Source organism: Scophthalmus maximus, chromosome 3 (assembly GCF_022379125.1).
Source record: "Scophthalmus maximus strain ysfricsl-2021 chromosome 3, ASM2237912v1, whole genome shotgun sequence".
Lineage (NCBI taxonomy): Eukaryota > Metazoa > Chordata > Actinopteri > Pleuronectiformes > Scophthalmidae > Scophthalmus > Scophthalmus maximus.
The window spans coordinates 15,528,162-15,551,310 of NC_061517.1; the positions used below are offsets into that span (position 1 = coordinate 15,528,162).

Genomic DNA, 23,149 nt, shown 5'->3' on the forward strand with positions numbered 1-23,149 from the left:
CAGACCCAGCAAACACACACACACACATGCAGCCTCACAGCCTCTGCAATGGCTAAGGCCACATATATCACCACAAAGTCTCATCTGAATGAGAACTCCGTTTATCATCTCAACGGAGCAACTCCGTTTAATAGCGACTTCATCTCAGGTCTGCGGTAAAGGAGGAACAAGAGAGACAGGAGAGGAGAGGGGAAGCTATCGTAAGCAGCAGGCACTGCATTATTAGGAAGATAGGTGCTGCTTCCGCACATTTACAGGCCGCGATGTCACCACCTGGGTGAAACTTGGCACGTGGGCCAGTTTAAATAGGAAGGTCAGTGGAAAGGAGTCTAACAGGGCGTCTGGGAAAAACAGCCCCCAGGAAGCAAAGGAAGAAACTGGGGGGGTGAAGTGCTCCATGAGGAGGACAAGGTGAAAGATTGCAGAAGGACGCAGTGTGTGTGTGTGTGTGTGTGTGTGTGTGTGTGTGTGTGTGTTCGTGTGTGTGTGTGTTCGTGTGTGTGTGTTCGTGTGTGTGTGTTCGTGTTCTGATTAATGAGAGAAAATCATACAGAGAAGTGGGAGTAGAGAGAGAGAGAGACAAGTGAACAAAAGAACAATGAAGACTGAAGGTGTATGTGCCGAGTGGTCTCTGCTGAGCACTTCCATTTTTCTCATGCGCTGACACTTTCCAAAACGCCTGCCCCCACCAAAGCCCTCTTACAGGCATAGGGAGAGTGGCACTTAAATTGCCTCCAGCAACAATATCCAGGCCTCTCCACTGTAATTCACGCTTATCAGAAAATGCTCAGACTTGGTGGTTGTCGTTGGGCTTTTTTGAATATTACTCATGGTCACTCTGTGATGGAAATCCTGCAGCGTATTGACATATTCGAATCATACTGCTCATAGGGCCTAAGAAAAGAAGAGGACGAGACAAGTAATACAGACCTACCGGTGGACATAATCATGGCAGACATGTGACATGAGTTTCACATTGTGGATCAGAGATGTGGTCTCTGATCTCAGAAATTGTTTTGCCACATTCAGAGTTTTTCTGTGCCACTAAAGGCAGGTTCAAATTGACAAAGACAGGAGCCATCTAATTATCCTTGCTCGCTTTCCACTTGCCACTCTCTAACTACTTCACTGAAAAGGGCACCGCCGGCAAGTAGGACTCAAATGTCATGGAGTCAAAAAGTTAATTTTTGATGGAGTCTATATTAGGAAGGCTTATTTTGTGCAGCCATCCGAAAGGAAATATTATTTGTTTCTTCCCCCCCAAATCTTTTTATCATGTGCAGGTTCGTGTGTGTGCAAAACACTTGCCAATACATCATCAGAGAAACCCCCAGAGACACACACTTCAATGAGCCCTTTCCAAATATTCTCTTGTCACCTTAGAATCCATTCAGTGACATCTCACACAACCTTGGTTTATAGAAATGAATCAGCCCTGCAAAGTGTTAGATGTAACTTTTTGACATTATAGTCTAAATTTAGATACGGAGCTCTGCTCTGCTGGTTGAGAAGTGTGATCTGCTCACTCAGTCTTGTGCAGGGAGATTGCTGATCCAGTTCATAGGTTTTAAAGACATGGAGAAAGTTTATGAAGTTCATATCCTTGGGTGTTGTGCTCGGATCATTGATGCCGTCCCTGTAACCTAAAGTGAGAGATGTGTCCGTTGACGTTTGGCTTCTCCAAGGTTTCACCGACTGCTTATTGTTAATAAAGTGTTGTGTTGGCTTCATCGGACCGAGACCTCAAATAGAATCTAGGTTTTTTATTTTATTTTACCCAGTCTGAGAGTTTTGTATGGGTTTGTTTTGCTGTACTAAAAACAGCTTTCACCCGACACCTACACCTCATTAGATCTTGAATTTACACCTTGGTGCTGCACTGTGCCAATGTGCTGCTAGAGGTGTATTTTCTATTTCTGAATTCCAGCTGGGTTTGAGGCTTGGCACGAGGCACGCACCCAAGTGGTTGTAATACCTTCTGCCTACCCTCCAAATAGCTGTTCAAAAGGCCCATGGGCAGCTAATCTGGGCCGGCGTCTGGTGCCAGTGAATTGGCAGCGGAGGTGATGGTGGGGAGGGACGGTGGCTGCCTGAGCTGGAAGGTCTGGACGGGAGCTGAGTGGCAACCGGTGGTTCTTTTTCACTGATTACTGACCATGTAGGCTGGAAGGTTGAAGAAAAGGAGAGGCTGACGAAGAAGACACCCAAAGGAGCTGCTCTGGCTTAATAGATGGAAAAGTATAAATATAGGATCCACAGGAGTAGTGATGAGTGGACCAAGAAATCCAGATGAGTAGATGAGTAGGAAAACCTATTTGAGAGGACGGAGTGCATAGACATACAGTATGTACCTTTTAGATTGACAGTAGATCAACAGTATACGGTTGCACACCTTTCAGTCCCATTCCAAACAAAATATCTCTAGTTGACACTTTAACTTTGGCCCACCCTTCCCATTTTTATGTATTTTGCCTGAGGTGAAGGAGTCAAGAGGTTTGGGTGGGAGGAAGGTTCCGACAGATGAAATGTCAATCTCTTGAAAGTCAAAACAAATGTTGGACCTCCGCAACTTTCTTTGTCAAACCCCTGCAGTTGTCCATGTGTGGTGCATTTAGGTTTCGTATGCACCGACGTGTCATAACTAAAAAAGTGCCAACACAGGAGTCATTGGACTTTGTGGTCTTTCTTTCTGTCTTAACACTGATTTCAGATGGACAAAGTGAGGCCACACAGTGGGGGACCCACAGAATGACAAACAAAATGGCTCTGCATTGATCATATTGTATGTTGAAACATACAATATTTATATTATTAATAGTAAAAAATCAAATCTGTACTTGTGTACAGATAAGATGATTTCCACCACTGATTTTCTTGCTGGTTCAGTATCTGTGACACTCCAACAACAACATGTTCTTTAGTTTTTTAAAAAGCGCTATTTGTGTTTTAAATGGCCCAGTTCCGCCATAGAGATAATAACGACATTCATTTTATGGTATGTCTGTTTCTAAAAAAGTAAATCATACAAAGCAGAAAACACCTGCCTCCAGCAGCAGTGAACAGTGCAGTGGCAGTTTTCTGCTGCATGTGACCCAGACTCTGCTCCTACCAATACGTGACTGCAGCATTTTTTTGTGAGATAATAAATTCCTGTTCATGCCATTCTTACTTTTCTTCCTTTAAGGCTTTTTTTCTCTCTCAAAGTACTTTGCACTTTGTGAATCATTGGCTAATCTATCACACAGGCTTGTTTCCCACAGCTTTTGCAGTTCAAGTTGCAGAGTTTGGGGGAAAAAATCATGGAAGCAGGAAAACAGTATAAGTTATGAAGAGATGATGTCCTTTATTGCAACTAATGGCAGTTAGGTGGCGCTGAAGAGAGGCAATAAAAAGAGCCCCACACACAGCTGTATTGCAAGCATTAGTAAGTATATAGTTGAATTCATTCTACGCTTTCTCTTGGCGTTTTACTTACACCTCTTTCTCAAGTAAAAAAAGTAAGAGCAAAACTTTCTCTCGGCGGAGCCGCTGTCTGTGGAGGTATTGCGTGGACTGACTGGCATTGATTTTCATTTAAGGGATTGTGCCGTTAGCCCATCACCTCTTGGCGGCTCACAACTGAGAGAAAAGCATGTGTGTGTGTGCTAGTGTGAGATGCTACATCACGAGGAGAAGCAAGGTTAGCGCCAGCAATTTCACCCACATGTCTTCAAACAGGTAAATGTTTTTTTACAGTGTCATGATCACGTACTCCAAGACCTACACGTTCCAGAAGGTGAATTCCCCATCCCCCCCCAGTCCCTGCGCTGTGAATTGATGCCATGTTAATGCAGTGTAAATAGTCTGTGTGTGCCAAGTACATTCTTTTAATTAGGAAACCCAACAGACCTGAAGATTAGCTCTTTATCTTCATAAGTGTCTGAGCTGCAGCTGCACCACTTCCTCGTCGTCCTTACACTCTGCTCGCATGTCCCAACACGTCTGGAACAAGAATAGTGTAATTGATATGTTGTAGTCGGCCATCTATTGAGCGAGAAAAGATGGTCCGTGTACATTCCTTGTATATGTCAGACTGATAGTTATGATCCTGCCAGCATTACTTCTTTGTCATAAAATTACCTTCTCGCATGTCGTCCCGTATTTGGGGAGCTGCCCTGCAATCATTTCTCAGGAACTGCACCAGACACTTTTACCAGCATGATATGATCTTTAAATACCTTTACAACCCACAGCCTCACATGATAAATGGCACTATTATATATTTTCTCCGATTCTCTTTCTCAGTTCCTTTTTTTTTTTCTCTCTCTCTCTCTCCAGGATGGGGAATTTGCTGAGTCATATCTCATCCTTGGATAAGTAATCTTAGGCCATTAGGTTCTCGGCAGAATCACATGATGTCCTTTATAGCCACTATAACTGCTGCGGCCTTGCTCTTCACTGCTATTAAAAGTTGTTTGCTACCATTTCATGAAATGGCCTTGTGACTGTATGGGAGAAAAATAAGTTCCAACAAAAATCAATGACTGGATTGCAGTTGTGTCGTACAAAACCGCTGAGCAGCTCTTTCCCTGCTCTGTGCCGAGTGTTCTTTGGGTGTTATCGTGAAGTGAAATCACCATGCGCTCACATTCACAACACAAAAGCCTCACAGTCTCCACCGGTTTCACAAAAGCATAAACAGCATATTGTGCCTGCACCTCCATGCTTTTAATCTGCTGTGTGTATCAGTTGAGCACAGGCCTGCGTGGCCGACAAGCACCTCTTTGAGTGGACTGTATTCGGTTTCCACGCTCGCCATTATGCGTGGACACAAAAGAAGACAAGAGATTATTTTCTTTTGCTGTTTTTTTTTAGAGAGAGGGACGGTTCTCTGCATGATTCTCAAATGTCACTGCAGGGGAGCCAGCACAGTTTTGATTGACTTTAAAAATAATAGCAATAGACCTTAAAGCCACTCTGCGTGAAAAAGGGCGAACACACTGACCAATGAGCCGCTCGTTCTTTTGACCTTTTTGAAACTCCGTGTTCACAGTTGAATAGAACATGCTTGTCTGGTCAGTGGGGATTTATATGGAGGCTCCAATGAGCCATGTAATTAAGCATCATAAGTTAATTATTGTCGATTAATGAACAGATAAATTGAAGCCAAATTCACAAGTTTAATTAAATGAATGTTTCACAGCCTTTATTGTTATGGAAGCAGGTTCTAAGAGAATATTTCTGTGAGGTTATGTCTAAAGTGGCCTTGTTGATTAATGGAGCTTGAGAGAGTTTGGACTCTGGCCACAAGGAGAACCAGCAAGGGCTCCTGACACTGTAGCATAGCTGCGTGGCCCACATGCAAATATAAAGTAACATACACTGTAATTATGAATTTGATGAGATAAAAGTTATCGGAATAGACATTAACTGATGTTGCCTGTACCTGTGTCTATGAGATTTCTTTGGCAGTAAATCTTATGTGATTCTTAGCAGCTAGTAAAGTTTGCATACTGAGATTTTTGTCACATTCGTTACTTAACTAAAAAGATCAATTTAACACATTTTTTTGCCTTTAACTCCCGCATCAGACTCCAAAGGTAAAAAAAAAAAGGGCTCAACTTTTCACAAACTACATCACACTTGTTTTACTTGTGTTTGAGGGGAGGAGCATGATGTTATTATTTTATCCATCACATGAAATCGTTGAGATACTTTGACGAGTTGGACGTGTTGGCTCCATCGATCTGCTCAGGTTTCAAACACCTTTTACAGACAGGCCCCGTGGTGTCCTCGGCCTCGCCCTGACTGTCGGCTGTAATTCGCTTCTTGCATCTGTTATGTTGACAGGCTGAGGACGGTCAGTATGAGCACCTGCATCAGCAGCCATGCCTCCCGTTTTGTTGCAACCTTGAAAGCTAAACACAGTTGGCAACCACACTGCGCCTGCGGGGTGTGAAAGCAGAGCACTGCACACACGCCTCCCTGCTGTCGCACATCAACACAACTCGTACGAAATATGGCACTTATTAAAACACTCACTGATTCTAGTAAAATTGGTTATTGTTTCGTTTTTAACAGATGGTATTGCAGTACTTTTCCCATGACAGTATACCATGCAACACTAATTAAATTTAGTATTCATTCACAACACAGTACTTGTGATATTTTGGTTAGCACACAACCTGAATATTGTACTATAAAGGACATTGACTTCAAGATGAAATTCAGTATTGGTCTTTGATGAGTTTTTTCTGCCGCTGTTTTGCCGTCAATGTGCACTTGGTCACATGGTCTGACTCATCATTCTGCTCATTTTAAGGAGGATTTATCTTTGTCCTTGCAGGGAGATGAATAAATCTTAATTAATTGATGGGCTTATCGCGTTTATTTAAAATTAGGGCCTTTTTTCTGTCTAACTACTTGGACATCATCAATCCTCCACTCGCACGCCTGCCTCAAACAACGTGTCATTGCAGAGTGGTGAAATAAAACAAGAGCTACGCAGACTGTGAGAACAAAATTCCACACTCCACAAAACTGTTTTTTTGCAAGTCAGTTTGCTTGCTTTCCATGCCAACCACAGAAATTATCACAGTGTACAGTAATTAAACTAAAATGTAGAAGGATTTAGAAGATAGATTTTAAAAAAGAAAGGTAGGCATATCCAGTTTATTACAATAAAAAAAAGAAGCTGTGTGTATCCCATGGATGTAGCTCTAAATCCAACCACTAATGTGTTGCCTAAGCTCTTAATTTACTCCCTTAGATTGTACAAGTTACTCAAAAATGTGGGACTGACAGCGATAAGAGAGAATACTACCGGCCTCACTGACGTTGAAAAGGCACAAATGCAGGTAAGAGCGAGAAAACCCCACAAAAATATAAGCGTTATCCATTTTAATAGCACTCAAGGTTTCATGTTACCATAAGTGTTTTTTTAAAGGTATTAGGTGACTGGGACCCTCAGGCAAGTCAACAGCTGGCAGACCTGTTGCTGTGAAGCCTGCAGGTGTTGGACTACACACACACACACACAAACACACACATCGACACCAGCCTTCCTGTAAACCCACACCTTGGCTCCTCTCATTGGTGTATGTGTGTGTGTGTATGTTTGAGTAATGTGGGAAAATCATTAGGACAGCCCCACTGAGCTCCTCCCCCACCCTACCTAGTAAACCATTTGAGTGGAGGGGGAGGGGCCGTACTGTATCATTGGACGCATGGGAGTTGTCCTGGAACAGGTACGCTCAGAGAGGGAAAGACACAGCGGCAGCTCCTGGATTTATATTCTGGCGTCAGCTGAGCGGGATTTTAGGAGGGGGCAATAAATCACAAACGGTCATGGTTTGAATGCGAGCTGTGGATTTTTTCGTTCCTTTGCGTCTGCCCTGAAAGTCTCCGGCACTTACACCTGACAGATCCTGGAATCCTCGGGAAAACTCCCCTCAGAGGAGGGGATGAGGTCTGACGGCGAGCAGGGAAAGTCTGGTGAGTTGAGCGTGAGCAGCAGCTGCGCTTTGCTCTGCTGCGACTTGATTATGTAATGACTTTCAATCCTTCACTCTCAAAAAGTCATCCAGTGAAAATGTGCCCAGTATCTGTCTACTATTCATCTTGAAGAGCAACATGTTCACGTGTTGGCAGGTGTCATATCTGATTGTTCACCCAGTCACCTGTTTTGGTGCCGAGCCGTTGGGAGACTTTGACCCGCGCTGACCTCATGAACACAGGGCCAGAGAGTGCACCATGAAGTAACTACTATGCAGTCAGTCGTCCTCGTTGTAAGCTTAGCTTAAGCCCTTCCCAGCTGACTTGCAGAGAATGAACTGGTAGAGATCTGTGTTTTCTGTCATCTGCAGACAAATGGCTGCTAATGTGTGGATCTAACCTTTGACCTATAAAGTCAAAAGACTGAAAAATACGATTCTTCCGAGCTTTCGAAGGAGTTTTGCTACTTGTCAGACCGCAGCCCCGGGCATTTGAACAGTGTTTTTGTGTAAACAAGGTGTTGTGCTCTGTTTCTACAGTAAACACTGAGGTCTGCGGTTGTTGGCTGCAGTTTTCAACCTGAACGCACGTTTCACAGTCACACAGGAATTTTTTGCTGCGTCAGCCGAGCTGATTTCAGACTGATTTCAAGTTTATCTGGAAGGGATCGAATTGCAACGGCTGAAAAATTCAATTGTGAGAACAAATATCGTTCTCTTACTGCTCAACTGTTTTGCTCCCACATACCTGCATGTTATTTGTATACTGGTAGCTCACCTGCCCTTCAACCTTGAACTGAAAATGGCCCGAGCGCTAAGGCAAAAGTTCACATAGCTGAACAGTTTAGACCCGTTTTCTCCAAACAGGTCAAGTTCCAAACTGGTCAAACTGTGTTACATGTTTTTTTTCAGAGCGCTTTCTGTTAATATTTCAAGCTCGACGTCAAGGCGTAGTGATGACACAATTGGTGATTTGAAAGCAAAACAAACACCTGCAGGCTGTGGAGGTTATCTTTGCCTGCTATTTACTACCTCAGGTGTGGTTTTGTTATTTGCAATTGTGCTCAGTTACTCACCTTTCTGTCTCACATTTCAATGTCAGCCTCTGTGATTACCGCTTGGGTAATTTGTGGTCTGTTTTTGCAAGCCAGAATTGGACCCTATTAGTCACGCAGCGACTGTTGCTCGCAGCCATGGCAACCGATTATGTATAATCAAACCTGCTGTTGTTGATTTCCGAGCAGAATAACTGAGAAATGTTCAGGTTTTGATCTTCTCTGTGTTTTATCCACTTCAAACCCCAGCTCCACCCGGGCCCGCCAGGCCTGCCAGTCAAGCGTCGACACCCAAAAATCATCATCTTAATCAGATTACATTGCTCCTCTGTGTCTCCTGGCTGTCACTCAGGGAGGAAGTTGCATTTTCAGATGAGTGACATGATGTCAGAGTGTGTTTAACCCAGACGATTAAGGATTTCTGTGAAGCAGACTGTGAAACAGAAGCTGCCGTTGGCTTCCACTGGACAGCCTGTTGGTTTCTGACTGACTGGACACCCACCGCGGATCAGCTCAGGAATGTGGGTGTGTACCTGCACCTATGTGCATCCGAATGCATTCATATGTGCACATGTCAGACAGCGCCTTTATGTGGTAGTGCGTGTTTCCGCCAGGCACAGTTTCACAGCGTAATTGCAAGAACGGCTGAGTTTGTTCATAGCTGTATGTTTCCGAATTCAGTAAGTGGCTCCCTTGGGTGCTAGGTGGTTCCTTCCCATTGTGGCGGACAGAAGACAATTTAGAGCGAGTTAGAGATAATCAGCTGCCTGTCAGAAAGTCAGAGTTAACAGTGGTGAAGCCATAATAATCATCGGACATGCAAAGTCAGATTTGCCGCCCCTTTCTTAGAGCATGAAGTAAGTTTGTGTTTCATTGATGATGGACTAATTGGATTCTCAAATATGACCCATCTTGCTCTCTGTTTGAAGACCTCAGTGCCGATTCACATTTACTCAACAGCAAAAACTCGGATGAACTTGGCTGCTGTCACAAATCAAATTCATCCCACTGCCGGCTGACGATTTCAGGCAGCGACTCGTCCTCTTCAGCTCACCAAATACACACAGATGGATGACCGACCTCGCTCTCTGTAATTCATTGAACAGGTAGCTCGCATTTGCAGCAACAGACTTTCTCAGTCTCGTAGCGTTATTTACTGAAGCTTTCAGCTGAGGCCCCCGCTGATTTAACGAACTGGGAACAAATGTAACTCCACAACCGTTAGCTACACAGTTCACTTCCTGGAATCGTATAGAGTTCTCAAGGGGACAACACCCGGTTTATTTTGGCACCTCCATAACTTTCATTTGTCATCATTGAGGTGACGGCTTGACATTTGTAGTTGACAGTGTGTGTTTGGCGGATTTGAAGGAGTGCAGGGATTCGTCACAGGTGGCAGGAGCCACCTCATTCACGGTTTGATGAAATTTCAATGATTACACCGTGCCTTTCCTTTACTATGAATAACAGCACCATACGCCTTCTGCAACAAAGGTCATGTCCGAACAGAAACCTGAGGCCACCCGTTGGTTTGTGATCTGCTGTTTTAAAGCCTTGAGTCAGAGTTTTTACAAGCGCCATCTTTGTTTTTGAAAGCAGAAGTAACCATATTTGAAGTAGCGGGGGACCGGCCCGACTGAGAGCTCATCCACTGCACGCCCAGGTTCACCTGCAACATGCCCCCATTTGATGGTACCAAGTGTCAATCACACGCTGCCTAAGCCCCAATGCGTACTGTGCTTTATCGTCTATCACACTGTATTGAAGTAGACTTGAAACTAGAGGTTGAGACCAAAAACTCCTCAGGAAAATGTTAAGTGACCTCTAATGTGAAAAATCTGGTCATTTTTTCCTAAACTTCTATACTAACTGACTTGGGGATTACAGGATTCAGGCACTTGACATTGACTTTACTTAGGCCCAGTGACCTTGTCCATTTTTATATACAGTCTACGACATGGACACATACATACCCTTCATACCTGCTCTGTCTGACAAGCATGGACACTCATGTACATCCATGTGGCTGGATGAATGAGTTGAATTAGAATGTATTGGCACAAGACCCTGGACACACTCACAAAAAAATCTCTCCGCAAAACAAAACTTGTTTATTGTGTCTATTGCATACTCAGACTTTACAGTCAAGCACAGGCCATAGCAGCTCCAGGCCTGATGCAACCAATTAACATTCTCATCATGTTGGGGACAAACTGTCCAGAAAAAACCCTCAGCCGGCGGCTTTCAGCTGGAGGAGCCACCTTCGTAGAGCAGCAATTCATTATGGCGCCAACTCCGACAGCAATGTACACATACAGTAATTGGTTATCTCATAAAATAAGCAAACGGTGGACATTTCCGCAATTACAATATCCTAGAGCGGACTCATTGTGTTTTAGAGCAGCATTTATTTGCCTACTAATACAAAAATACCGGAGGATATTAAATATAACGGTGCTAATAAGGCGATCATGGAGGAGGAAAGTGGCCAGCCTCCACCTTCATTATCAGTTCTGTGAAAGGGCTGCCACTTTAGCTCGTTTCCACCCTCCTATAGTGTTATTTTAATGACTTCATCCATCCGGGCCTATATCTACTAGCCATATTATCTTCCATCCAACCGTCCCTCCATCATGGCCTGAGCAATACCTCTACCAGTTCCATGGAAGCCCTGCTGCTAATGTCCATGACGAAGAAAAGCTGTTCAATGTATCTGTCCATCTGCAGCCTCAGAGGGACAGTAATCTCACTGTTTGCGGTTCCCGCGTCATAGATGGGAGACAGACTTTAAAAACAAACGCTTTTTTTCCCTTCTTTTTTTTTTTTTTTGACGGATTACTGTCAATTTGGCACAAGTATAGGCTGTGAAGATGAGACAGAGGCCTGGTTATGTAACACCGAAAATGAAAATTGTTATAAACCTGCGCAACGAGCTCAGTCCACCAAAGAAAATTACTTTCCAAATTTAGAAAAAGCTTATTTTTTTTGTTACAGTAAACGACCAAAGTCAGTTCTGTTTGCATGTTTGTTTTTCTCAGATAGCAGCAATGCAAGCCCCGGCCAGTGTGACAGATACCATCCACAGACAGGCGAGAGGGTTTCAAGCCGGTGGACGCTGATATTGGCGGAATGCGGCTGAGATTACTGCCTATCTTTCTCTCTGATCAGTTTTGTTTCGCTCGCTGTCGAGCTCCGTTCTATCCCCACTTTTGCGCAAGTTCAGCTTCCATTACTCCAAGGACCTGGAGCATGAAATAGGCTTGGCAGCATGTGGATGTCAGATTCCGTGATGTTAAAGCAGAGTCTACTTGATCGACACCGGCTGACTGGAGGGGGAGGGAGTCGTGCTGCGAGTGACATCGTCATTTGAATGCCTTGGATGTAAATGAATGGCGACGGCCACCAATTTGTTCAGTGAAAGCGTAGCCACGCAAGGAGAAAGGACATGGTGGCCGGAATACAGTTGATTAATTGCTACTCACTCATCAAGCAAACATCTTTGCCGGTTCCTGCTTCTCAAATGTGAGAATGTGCTCAGTTTTTTTATGTCATCACTGTCTTTACTTTATATATGCAGTATATAAGTGCAGCGGTGTGCTGATCAATAAACTGTAAATCCATCCTGAATCTCTCTCTCATCACTGACTACTAAAAACAGAATATTAGAGTCAGATTTCTGAGATGAAGTACCCCCAGGCAAGGGGGGTGTGTGTGTGTGTGTGTGTGTGTGTGTGTGTGTGTGTGTGTGTGTGTGTGTGTGTGTGTGTTTCGTTTTCATCAGGCGTGACCCTGTCATCTCCTCCGGCAACACAGGGAGATTATTCTGCTCATGAGAATTTACTAGCTAATCCAGAGCAAAGCACTTCCAGACAGAGAAGACACTGCAGGCTGCCTTCATCAGTCAGAGCTTAGCCGTCGCTACCGTCATGAGCCACTGATGAATTTGCTATCAATGGTCCATAAAGATGAGTTTGTGTGCGTGCGTGTGTGTGTGCAAGACAGACACGCACTCTGACTTTTATTAATGATTCTAGCGTCTCATTTGAGATGAAAGGCTCTATGAGGTATTTCTTGGCAACCTGCCCTGATTGCAGGAGTGCACGAACAGATGTTAAACTGTGCATTTACTTGCACGAGGGCCTGCATGTGAATGTGATACATTTTGCCTTTGCTACCGTTCTGGCAGATTTTTATCACCTAATTTGCACCTTCAAATCCCACTGGAATGAGCTCAAATCACAGGCAACCGGTGGCAGAAAAGGACCCGGGTTTAGTTTAGTTTTTTTTGTTTCCATTAATTTCTGTATGATATAGAATTAATTGAGCAGATCTTTGAAACTTGCTTGCATTGTGTAATTCACCATGGAGTTCAAGTCCGCTTTCATTTTTGCCAGTGTTACAGTTTCAATTGCAGACTGATTTGAGAAGTCAGCTGGCTCCACTGGAATGGCACTCAGTGGAGCCCATTATGTACTGAGTACATGGTTAGAAACTGATGAAAATGCCCTATTTCACAGAGTGAAAGAACATTATCATAGATCCACAACTTTAAAACCATGTCCACACCACAATGTGATCGGTTCTTCCCTCCACCAAGTTTGATGCAAATCGATTCAGTACTTTTTGCACAATCCTGCTGTAGCAAGGTTTTAAATCTGGTAAATGTAAAATGTATGTCAGCAGAGTTTACAAAATGTTATGATGGAAAGTATACATATTTGTAGGACATTATATCCTGTGGTTAAGTGACAAAGTTTATGAGTGTAACATAGTTTAGATTCAGTTAGTCCAGTGATTTTTTTTCCTGCTGATACAAACAGATTCCTTTAGGAAAGAAAGGTCAGATAATGGCTGCTGTTTGTATATACGCCTGCAAAGGGCAACATTAATCTGCATTCAATATTTTGGGTGCAAGGAACAAATAGCTTTCTGTGTTTGTGTGTGTGTGTGTAGGAGAATTTTTTCACATGAATAAAAATGTGTTCCCTTAATGAGCATCTCTGTGTTTGAAATGCTCATAAAAAATTTAAAAGTTTAAGCTCTTAAAATATACTGTTTCTACAAACTGCGTCTTTGGTATAAAACTGCAGCGCACATAGAATATTTCAATATTTGTCACTTTTCTACCATTGTGGATAAATCCATGAAATCCATGTGCTCCCTGGGACATAATCACTACGGAGAAATGGAACCATGTCGGATGGGGGCTCGTTAGCCTGAAGGCGCTCTTGGATGTAGTTTTCTGTGGAATAACAATGCAGATTCCCATGGATTTGATTGGAGGAGGAGTCGCTGCTGCTCTGACTGAGAAGGAAACATAGCGACTGAACCTGAGGACTACAGGATGAGATGTGTTGCAACTACCATAGATGGAGGGAGTCAAAGAAATAGTATTTCTTTATGAATGTGATGAATATGTTAATCCGTAATTGGCCTTTTTTCTTTGGAAGTAATAATAAACAGGTTTTATAGTTATGCAGTGGTACAGCATTGAATTTAGCCGTAGGTAAATGTTCAGTGTTTGATGAGCTCCTCTGCTGCCCTCTGAGCATCCACTGTGCGGTGAGTTTTCACTTTTATGTGCATTTGGCTCCCCCAGCCCCCCTAAAAAAACTGCAGAATAATCTTAATCACAGCAGCACGAGTGCTCTCCAATCAAGCATGCCTTTTGGGAATATTCAAAGGAGTGCTGTGAGGGGTTAAGCTTTTAACCCAGTGTGGCATCTCTGAATGGCTTCATGGAGGGAATCTGTTTGAATGTAATTATTCAAGCAGGGCCACGGCTGAGTTGCCAAGTCCAAAACAAACAGGAGGATGTGGAGTGTTCATGAAAACACTTGCCGCTCACATTCTTGACCCCGACTGCTATCTTATTTAACACATTCCTGATTTGGGTTGTTCCTTTGTCCTGCACAACTGCGGCACAATGGGCTTTGCGTTCAGACTGCGGAGAAGATGTCACGGGCATACACCTATTCATCTTTGATGGAGAAATGTAGCTCGGGGTGCGCTTCTCTCCAATTTTTCCCAACAAAAATAATTTGTTGGGAAAAATAAGTCCGCTAATTGATTTTGTCTCCAGTAACGGACAAAACTTGAGTACCCGCCCCATCATTCCCTCCCACTCACCCAGTAGAGGGAGAGCCAATCTAAAAAACGTCCCCCCCTCTAGACACTTTGTGTCACTCCCCATCAATTTTCGACCTCCAATCCCGTTCCAGCCAAGTCCAATTTCAGCTGCCTCGTGGCCACTGGACTCGTTGACAGATTGCTGGATCTTTCACAACTTGGGTTTCTGAATTCTGCTGCTTTTGTAGAGTAGGGAGGGGGGAGACACTGGAGAAGGGAAGAACAGAACAGGGGAAGAGAGTGCGAGGGAGACAGTGAGAGACGGAGAGAGACATAGAGAGAGGCCACTCACATGGACATATCATCAGGAACAGATTACAGAATTATATCATATTATCATATAGTTTTGTTATATGAGAATTACTAGATTCCACACTGCTTTATGTTATTGCTGTCTGTACGTCTGTCCATTATGTCTGTATTTCCGATGTCACTTTTCTGTTTGTCTTTTTGTTTGTTTCTTGTCACACTACTGCACCAATTAAAATTACTCACTAGTCTTTGTCTGTGTTGGGTTCATTACTCAAAATTTACTCTATTACACGACTCAGCATAATACTCATTTGTTGCACGCCACACAATCGGTAAATGTTGCTTCCTCTCTCCCCTGAATTCAGACATTGCATGTTTGCCCCTGTGTAAATGTCAGGGTAATTGCAGATGACCTTTCTTTTCTGAGGGATCAGGCGCAGAGTCAATCATGGGGATGTGGATTTCACCCGCCACATGCAGCCACAAGCTTCATTAGTCCTTTGTTGCCTGTTGTTGTCTGTCCACGATTACAATCCAGTGCTTGTTGTTTAGCCATTGTAGAACCATCCTCCACAGCCACAGAGGGCTCATTGTTGGTAGGGTCTTATTTCCATGAGGTTCACATTGTTGTGCTACCGTAGAAGATCTTTTGGGGCGTTTGGAGGTTTGTGGCAGTGGAAAGAGACTTTGAACCTTGCAAACAATTTACATTTGCCAAAAATGTCTTATTGGCACCGTGAAGTCCACTTCATGAGGAAAGGATGAAAGATTTTGTCACCAAGAAGGGCTGATATTTTGCAACATGAATGAATGGATGACTGCTTCCCACTGTACTTAAAGCTGCCGCGGAGGCTCCAGGATCATTTACGAAGACAGTCTCAGCCATTTTGCTTCAATCATAAAAAATAAGAAATGACACTGATCAGATTCATAATTTACTGGTTCCAACTGCATGTCTGCTGATGCATGGCTGCTGCTGCTGCTGCTGTGCTAATGCACACATTTAAAGAGTCATTGACATCAGTCACCCAGGATGGAGGTTTTATTTACCGTTTTATTGAATCATGACAACTCGAGGTGGGCATGTTTAGGGAATGGAGGCAGAGATCAGTGGTGATTAGCCTCACTTTAATCCCTGTGGCACCTCACAGTTGCATAATACTTAAGCTGGTAGAGACTGTCCACAATTTTGAGTATTTCTTGGCATCGCTAAGCGGAAACATAAACACCACACTATTGCTTTTACTACCGCAAAACGTCTAACGCTTCAGGTATTAATGACAGATTAACAGGCATTGAAAACAGTTTTTAACATTTGCTTTTGGGTATCCACAGTGAATGCTTTTAGAAGAGTGCTATATGTTACTTGCACTTGTTTTTTCTTCACGGTGCTCATCACTGTAGCGTGAGCTGTCCCGCTCCCTGACCTCTGTGCACTGCACTGAACCATTTTCTCAACAACGGCAATGCAAGATGAACATCAACCGATAAAGCAGCAGCAGGTTTTGTGGCATGTCAGCTAACCATCTTTAGCACCACCTAGTTCGCAGCAGCTTGCAGACGGAGAAAACTGTGCCACTTTTAGATGTGCATGGGTGTTTGGCCATGATCAATACTTTTTTATAATAATAATAATGAACCAAGCGACCCTGTGAAATCAAATGTGACACTGTGAGAGCGGTGACGCTCATAGTGATGAACCTACGGAGAATTATCACCCGACTGCAGCTCCCTCAAGTTTGCAATGAGTGTAAACGGTTCTGCTTTACTCATACTGCTCCCACTCTATAGTCTTCAGCAGCTACCTGCTCACAACCGAGCCACGGACAGACACAGTTTTCGAATAGCCGGTGAAGAGAATGGGAACATTTAGCAGAAATGGCGGAAATCAAACAGAACAGAAAGCATCCTTTTCAAAACACGACCGCCAACAAGCTGCTAGATGAGTAAATAACGGCCTGTTTGCTTACAAGTTCACCATATCAACTGAGGTGGGGATAATGTTCACCAGGTAACCTATAAGTATACACGATAAGTAATAAGTCACTGTAAAATTCAAACGTTCATCACACATTACAGATTGGCTTCATGATTCAGCATTAAACTTGATTTGACCTTCTGTACTGCACTAGTTTGTGCTCACGGTTTCTCAGTGCAATTACAGTAAGATAAGATGAGATATTCCTTTAATCCTGCCACAACGGGGAATTTGGGGTTTTCACAGCAGCAACGTGGATAGCAGAAAATAGAGATCTATAAAGAAAAATACACGCCTAGATAAAAAAAATATGATACTATAAGAAAAATAAGTGAATATACCAAACATATTTATTTTTTAATAGTTGTCTTGTTTACATGTATTTCTTGCCTGTATGTGTTAGAAACACACAGTGTTCCCAGATATCTGCAGGAGAGTTTCACCATTAGTAATAGAGATACAACTACAGAATAAAACATAAACTGTAACACAGTGTATATATCTATTGAGTTTGATTATTAGATACAGTATAAATGTGCCACACCGAATGTCTGACTAATGTAGTAGCTGTCACCTGGGAGCGAGATAATCCTGATGCCTGTCAGCCGGTGGGGAACAGGTGGTGTTGAAGTTTGAGCTAACAGCCGAGAGGTAGCAAACATCCAACCCCGATGCGTCCTCTCATCCCTGCTAGTGCTGCGGTCGTGATGGCAACACAGTCCCACCACTGCCAAAGACAACACAACCCCGTGTTGTCAAACTTTGGGCAGAAGTGCAGCTAAAAACAGCAGCCCCTATATCCAACCTTTGGTTGCTGTGGTGAATCATGTCAGAAAAATTAGTAAAATTGTAAAAGGTTGGATACTTATTCATATTCGTTACCTCTCAGGGTTACATCCTTATTTTTTTTTCATTCACTCAAACTACCCAAGGTCCGTGTTCAATATCAATGTCTACCATTGTACACATTGTATCTGTCATAGATGCTTTTTTGTCAGGGCTTTTGCGATGAAGTCGTTATGGTTTTTTCATTCACCTAGACCCCTTTATGTAATGTGAATTTTTAGACAGTTGCCTTGTGATGTTTTTTTTCTTCTGTGGCTTTTTCTTCCCTATATGTGTTACACTAGCCATTTTTATGGAATTGATTTCAAAGACGGTGTGGAAAACTTGCCAACGGAGTACAGTATCATATAATATTAACTAGTAAGGCTATAGCTTGAGTGCTTCTGTTAATTTGCAGAATATAGAATATGTAGGGAGAGACATGAGGAAACACTTGACACCGGAATAGGTAACAAAATTATTTTGTCAATTTATACAAACATAAACATGCCAAATTATGAACCTTAAAATTAAAACGTGACCATATTTTGGCAGCTGGGTTAGGGTTAGGGTTAACCCCCCTTAGGGTTAACCCTAACCCTAACCCTCGCCGACCTAGAGGCGTTGCGGACATTGAAAAATAGGTGGCTGTCTTCACGCCCCCCCCCCCCCCCCCCCACCTCTGACAGTATTATCTAGCTTGCTCCAGCTCCATGCCCCCCCACGGGAGGCTGGAGGAGAAGACAATAACATATCTGTTTCCACCTCACACACTCCTGCTAATGACCTGCTGTGGCATATTTAGACAGTTAATCTAGCATTTGCCTTTTCGTGCTGTAGATGTAGAGTGCCCTGTTGGATGGTCAAGTGTCGGGGTTTAAGTGTCCAGTGTGCAGGATTCAGAGTGATCTGTCAGCAGAAAAGGAATATAATTCCCATAATTATGTATTCTTTAGTGCGAACTCACCTGAAACAAAACCAAAAAGCTCACTTCATTTCTTCAGTGAGCTTTTTATTATACTTCCTATCAAGGAGCACTCCGTTGGTTGCAATGTGCAACTTCACCGCCAGATGCCGAGAAGTGAGTCATGCCGCTAGTCATGACTGCAGACAAGTCCGAGTGTAAACCACTTGTTTTCCTTATTCAGTGTTATTATGACACACAATTGAGTCACCAAGTGTTAGTTTCAAGTCAGATGGGAACAGTATAATTATATGTATGTATATGTCCTCCTGTCCCTTAGTTATGGCTCCCTGTTATGCTGCCCTTGCCTTTGCACAATCAATACATGCACACTTTCTGAATAAGAAATCAAATTGAGTACGTGTGCATCATTGAATTTTTAAACACCTGTGAACTGCGTCGTGGGGTCAGTTGTTCCCAGAGTAGACGGACTCTTTGGATTGCTAATATGGGTGTTGCTGCTTGAGTTCCTCCGTAAAATGTGGCTCCATTATCAGGTCCATTAAATATACCTCTGTGTAATGACACTCCACATGCTGCCGTTTTTCTCCTGACCCTTCTCCTAATGGCCCCCTTTAAATTTCACTTTCATTACTTAGCGGGCAGCCCTCGTCCTCACTCTCCTACATTGAGTCAGTGAACTCAAATTAAAGGACTGAAAAGCCCTGAGACGCAGGTAACACCACCGCGCGTCAGCAGTGAAACTGACACAAAGGTTCATTTCAGCTTCAATGAAGGGAGAGATTATTCAGTTCAATTCAATTTTAGTTGTTTTTCAGCAACAGACATCATCATCATCACAAGGTTGAGGCCTTACAATATTATTGAGATAAACCACAGCAGTTCCCACAATGAGCAGGCACTTGGCGATAGTGGAGAGAAAAAATAATTATCTTTAAACAGGAAGAAACCTGTGACATCAGCCTTGACTGCGTTGGAGAGGGGAGAGCCAGGCAGTTGAGACCTGAAGATGAAGTTTGTTGTAGTGTTGAAGATCTCTGTACTCATGCAATCACATAATCTAAAATCACAACTGTGGGTGATTGTACGTAACACCAAGTCTGCTGTACGAGGAGGGAAGGCTGAATTGAACTTTGTTCGATTCACACGATTGAAGACACGTGTCATTCACATACTGAGACTCATTCTTATTATTTGCCGAATGATGTCATTACAGGAGTCAGCAAAAATAGGCTCAGTTATTACTAAAATAGAGAACACTGGACTCCAAACATCACATACTCTGACTCCTCTCTTAAAGGTTTCTAAATCCTGTCATGGTGTAATAATCAGAGCCCGACTGGTATGGATTTTGGGGGGCCGATACAGATATAAAGGTATAAAGAATTTCTGATAGCTATATATCGGTCGATATATGACCCCACTGTACATGTGAACTTCTGTAAAGCTGTTCTCTTTGAAGACGTTCCAAACTGGGACTGCTGAACAAAACAGTAGAGCCTGGCCAATATTGATTTTTTTTTTTTTTCGTAACATTTCTGAATACGATATAAAGATTGACAATAATTCCTAAAATGCCCTTATCAAACCCATATGACAAAGAAATGTAATTGGGGCTCGATATTTTACAGTTTAACCAAAATCTGAAAATAAACAAACTTTTATCTCAAATGCAAACACAAATGCACATATTGTCTGCATTATTATTCTGAAAAAGGTTTTCATATCAGTGCATATCAGTAAACATAAATGCCAAAACTGATATGTCTGTGAAAGGCTCATATCGGCCGATATTATTGGCCAGTCGACATTATCGGTCGAGCTCTTGTAATAATGATGAAAGACACTCTAAAATGGGCGATATGAGCAAAATTCCGGTGTGTTTCTTAGCTGAATGCAAACATTATTTTTGCAGAATCGGCCTTACACTGCTGGACAACGACTTCTGCCTCTGCATGTTGACACCCACTATACACTTTTACATGTCCAACCCTGTATTCTATCTTTAATGTGTTTGTTTGCGGCATGTTTAGGGTCCCATTTCCAGCCCTCCCATAATTCACCTCTGATTGATTTTATCTTTTCAGACAGTAATATTGGAGCTGGGGTATGAGAGTGTGAAGTGTGATTTATGCAGGGCACTTGATAGTAAAGCCATGCGAGATGGGACTGAGCAGCGCCCGCCCCCCGTCTGCCCTGAGGATGCATGAAATTGAGCAGAATGTCTCTACTCATTCTTTTATAAATTACTCTCCATGTGCTCCATATAGACACGCACCTTCAGTGTGGGGAAAATACATATTTTTAGATGAAATATTTCTTCTTCTTTTTTGAGGGTTGATGTGAGAAGTTGAAGTGTGAGATTTGTCTGTTGTTGCTTGTTTTAAAAGCGAATGAGGTTCTGTGCCCACTGCTGATACTTTGAAAGCACCTTGAAACATTTTCAGCGACTCAAATTTGCGAGGAAAGATTGATGTCCCTCTGCTGCTGTTTTCATTTTATTGTTTGCTTCTTTGCAACAACACCAGGGCGTAGCGCTCTAAAGCAACAGTCACTGAATATCAATATGGGTCCACGTCGTTTCTCATGATCCCTGACAACACACAGCAGGTGTAACAGGCAACTTCAAAGGCAAATGTAATTTTAATATCAATTTCTTGTCTCTTCTCATCTACTGGACCCAATATACTCTTATGATGCATATTACCAACAGTGATTTGTGAAAGTTTCTGATCCTTGCAATCAAGGGGGGTATATTCATATTGAATATCTTATATTTATATTTTAAAACTACAATGAATTGATTTGCTCATTTACTGTGTATTCCAACAATTAAACTTAGAATTTGCCTCAGTCCACATGATTTCTTTGTGACCCAACAATGTAGCCTAATATTTACTATAATACTGTACTAAATCATGCTGAAGCCATTTAGTCTCGTGCCACTATTAAACCTTCCATTTCACACAAATCCAAGGCCTTTGTCGGTTATTAGTGCGCTAATAAAGTCACAAAAAGTCTCTAAAATAACACTCAGCGGACATTTTATTCCACTCTCTCACTTATCTGTTGTTTGATATTGTTTTAAAGTGCCAAACGCACACTGAAAAAGAACTGATCATTTTAAGTACTGAATTCAGCAAAACATTTTACACAAGAATAATGCAACTAATGATTGTGATGATTGTCTGTAAGCTACTTAGCGGTGGCTCAGGTTGGGCCTAATAAAGCTGCAGACTGTTTCCCAGGTGAGTTGAATCTCCTCGGCAAACTCACTCTCCACTCTGTCTTACGTTTCTTGGTCAGGTTGTTCTCAAAAGGACTCCCCTAAAATGAGCTTTGCAGGGATTTGACATGCTTCTGCTCTGCTTAGTGAACACGTCTTTTTTGGAAAAAAAGACTTCTCACATCAAGCTGTGGGAGCTCCAAAGGTTAGGGCAACCTGAAATGCCGCATCATCCTGAGGTGTGGGGTGTTTGTGTGTATGAGAATGAGCTGTTGGACAACAGTGAACTCAGAATGGATGACAGTGGTTCCAGAGTGGGCGTCAGCGGGTCCAGAACGGTGCTGCTTTCCAGGTTGAGGGACACAATGGATTCCATGAATCCACTGTTCCAACGCAGTGCACCATTTCCTGAGTCACTGCATCCATATAGCTGTGAAACTACAGCTGCCTGTTGGGACTTGTATTGTATCCAATTTGCATATTTCCTCAACAATACGCTGTTTTATCAGCTATCTCATCAGTTATTTCATTTATGAACGACTTATTTACAGTAGTTTTGCATTGCCGGGAATCGTCAGGGCAGTTTTTGCCAGCTCTGGGTCTTTTTCGAGGGCAAACATTGATAAGAATAACCCACCGCCAGAAGGTGCCCTACTTTCCACAGAGTCATGGTCACCTCGAAAGGTTGCTCATTAATAGCTTGAAATGTCAATGATGAAGCCCACATAATTTCTGTTTCAAGCCAGCTGAACTTTATGCACAAGTGCTGTGACTTCCGGAGTCTCCCAAGTCTCAGTGCACATTAGTTTCCCATACACTATATAGTGTACACTACTGGTATTTCAAATACTCATGTCATCATGATGCATGAGGCCTAAACTTTTCTATTTCCTAAGCCTCCGACAAACTACAATGCACAGGGAAAAGTTGGTCTTTTACCTGAGAAAAGAATCTGTTTGGGGTTTTCCTCGACCCGAGGCCATCTTGAATCTGGGATCAGACTTTATCAAGGAGACGAGCTGCAAACAGATGCACAAGTGGTCACGAGATTCCTGTTGGTGGCAAAATCGATCCAGTTCCCCTTAGTGGTGAAATTGGACGAGAGGAGAGGGTAGATTAGCATCCTAACCAGCGAGCACTGGCCCAGCCGGTCCTCATTTTCGCATGAAGTGTCCAGTCTGCCCTGAATAAGTGGCACTGCTCAGAGGACCTATTATAACCTCTTGCCTTGTAAAAGCAACAACGCCTGAAACTCTTGGCAAGCGGCCATCACCACGTGGCAAGAAA

General features: G+C 42.9%; 1 protein-coding gene across 3 annotated transcripts in view; it reads left to right on the forward strand.

Annotated features, from left to right (window-relative positions):
• kazna (kazrin, periplakin interacting protein a) overlaps window positions 1–23,149 on the forward strand; it is a 137,997-nt gene that overhangs the window by 95,564 nt on the left and 19,284 nt on the right. The gene's annotated exons all lie outside the window — the stretch shown is intronic.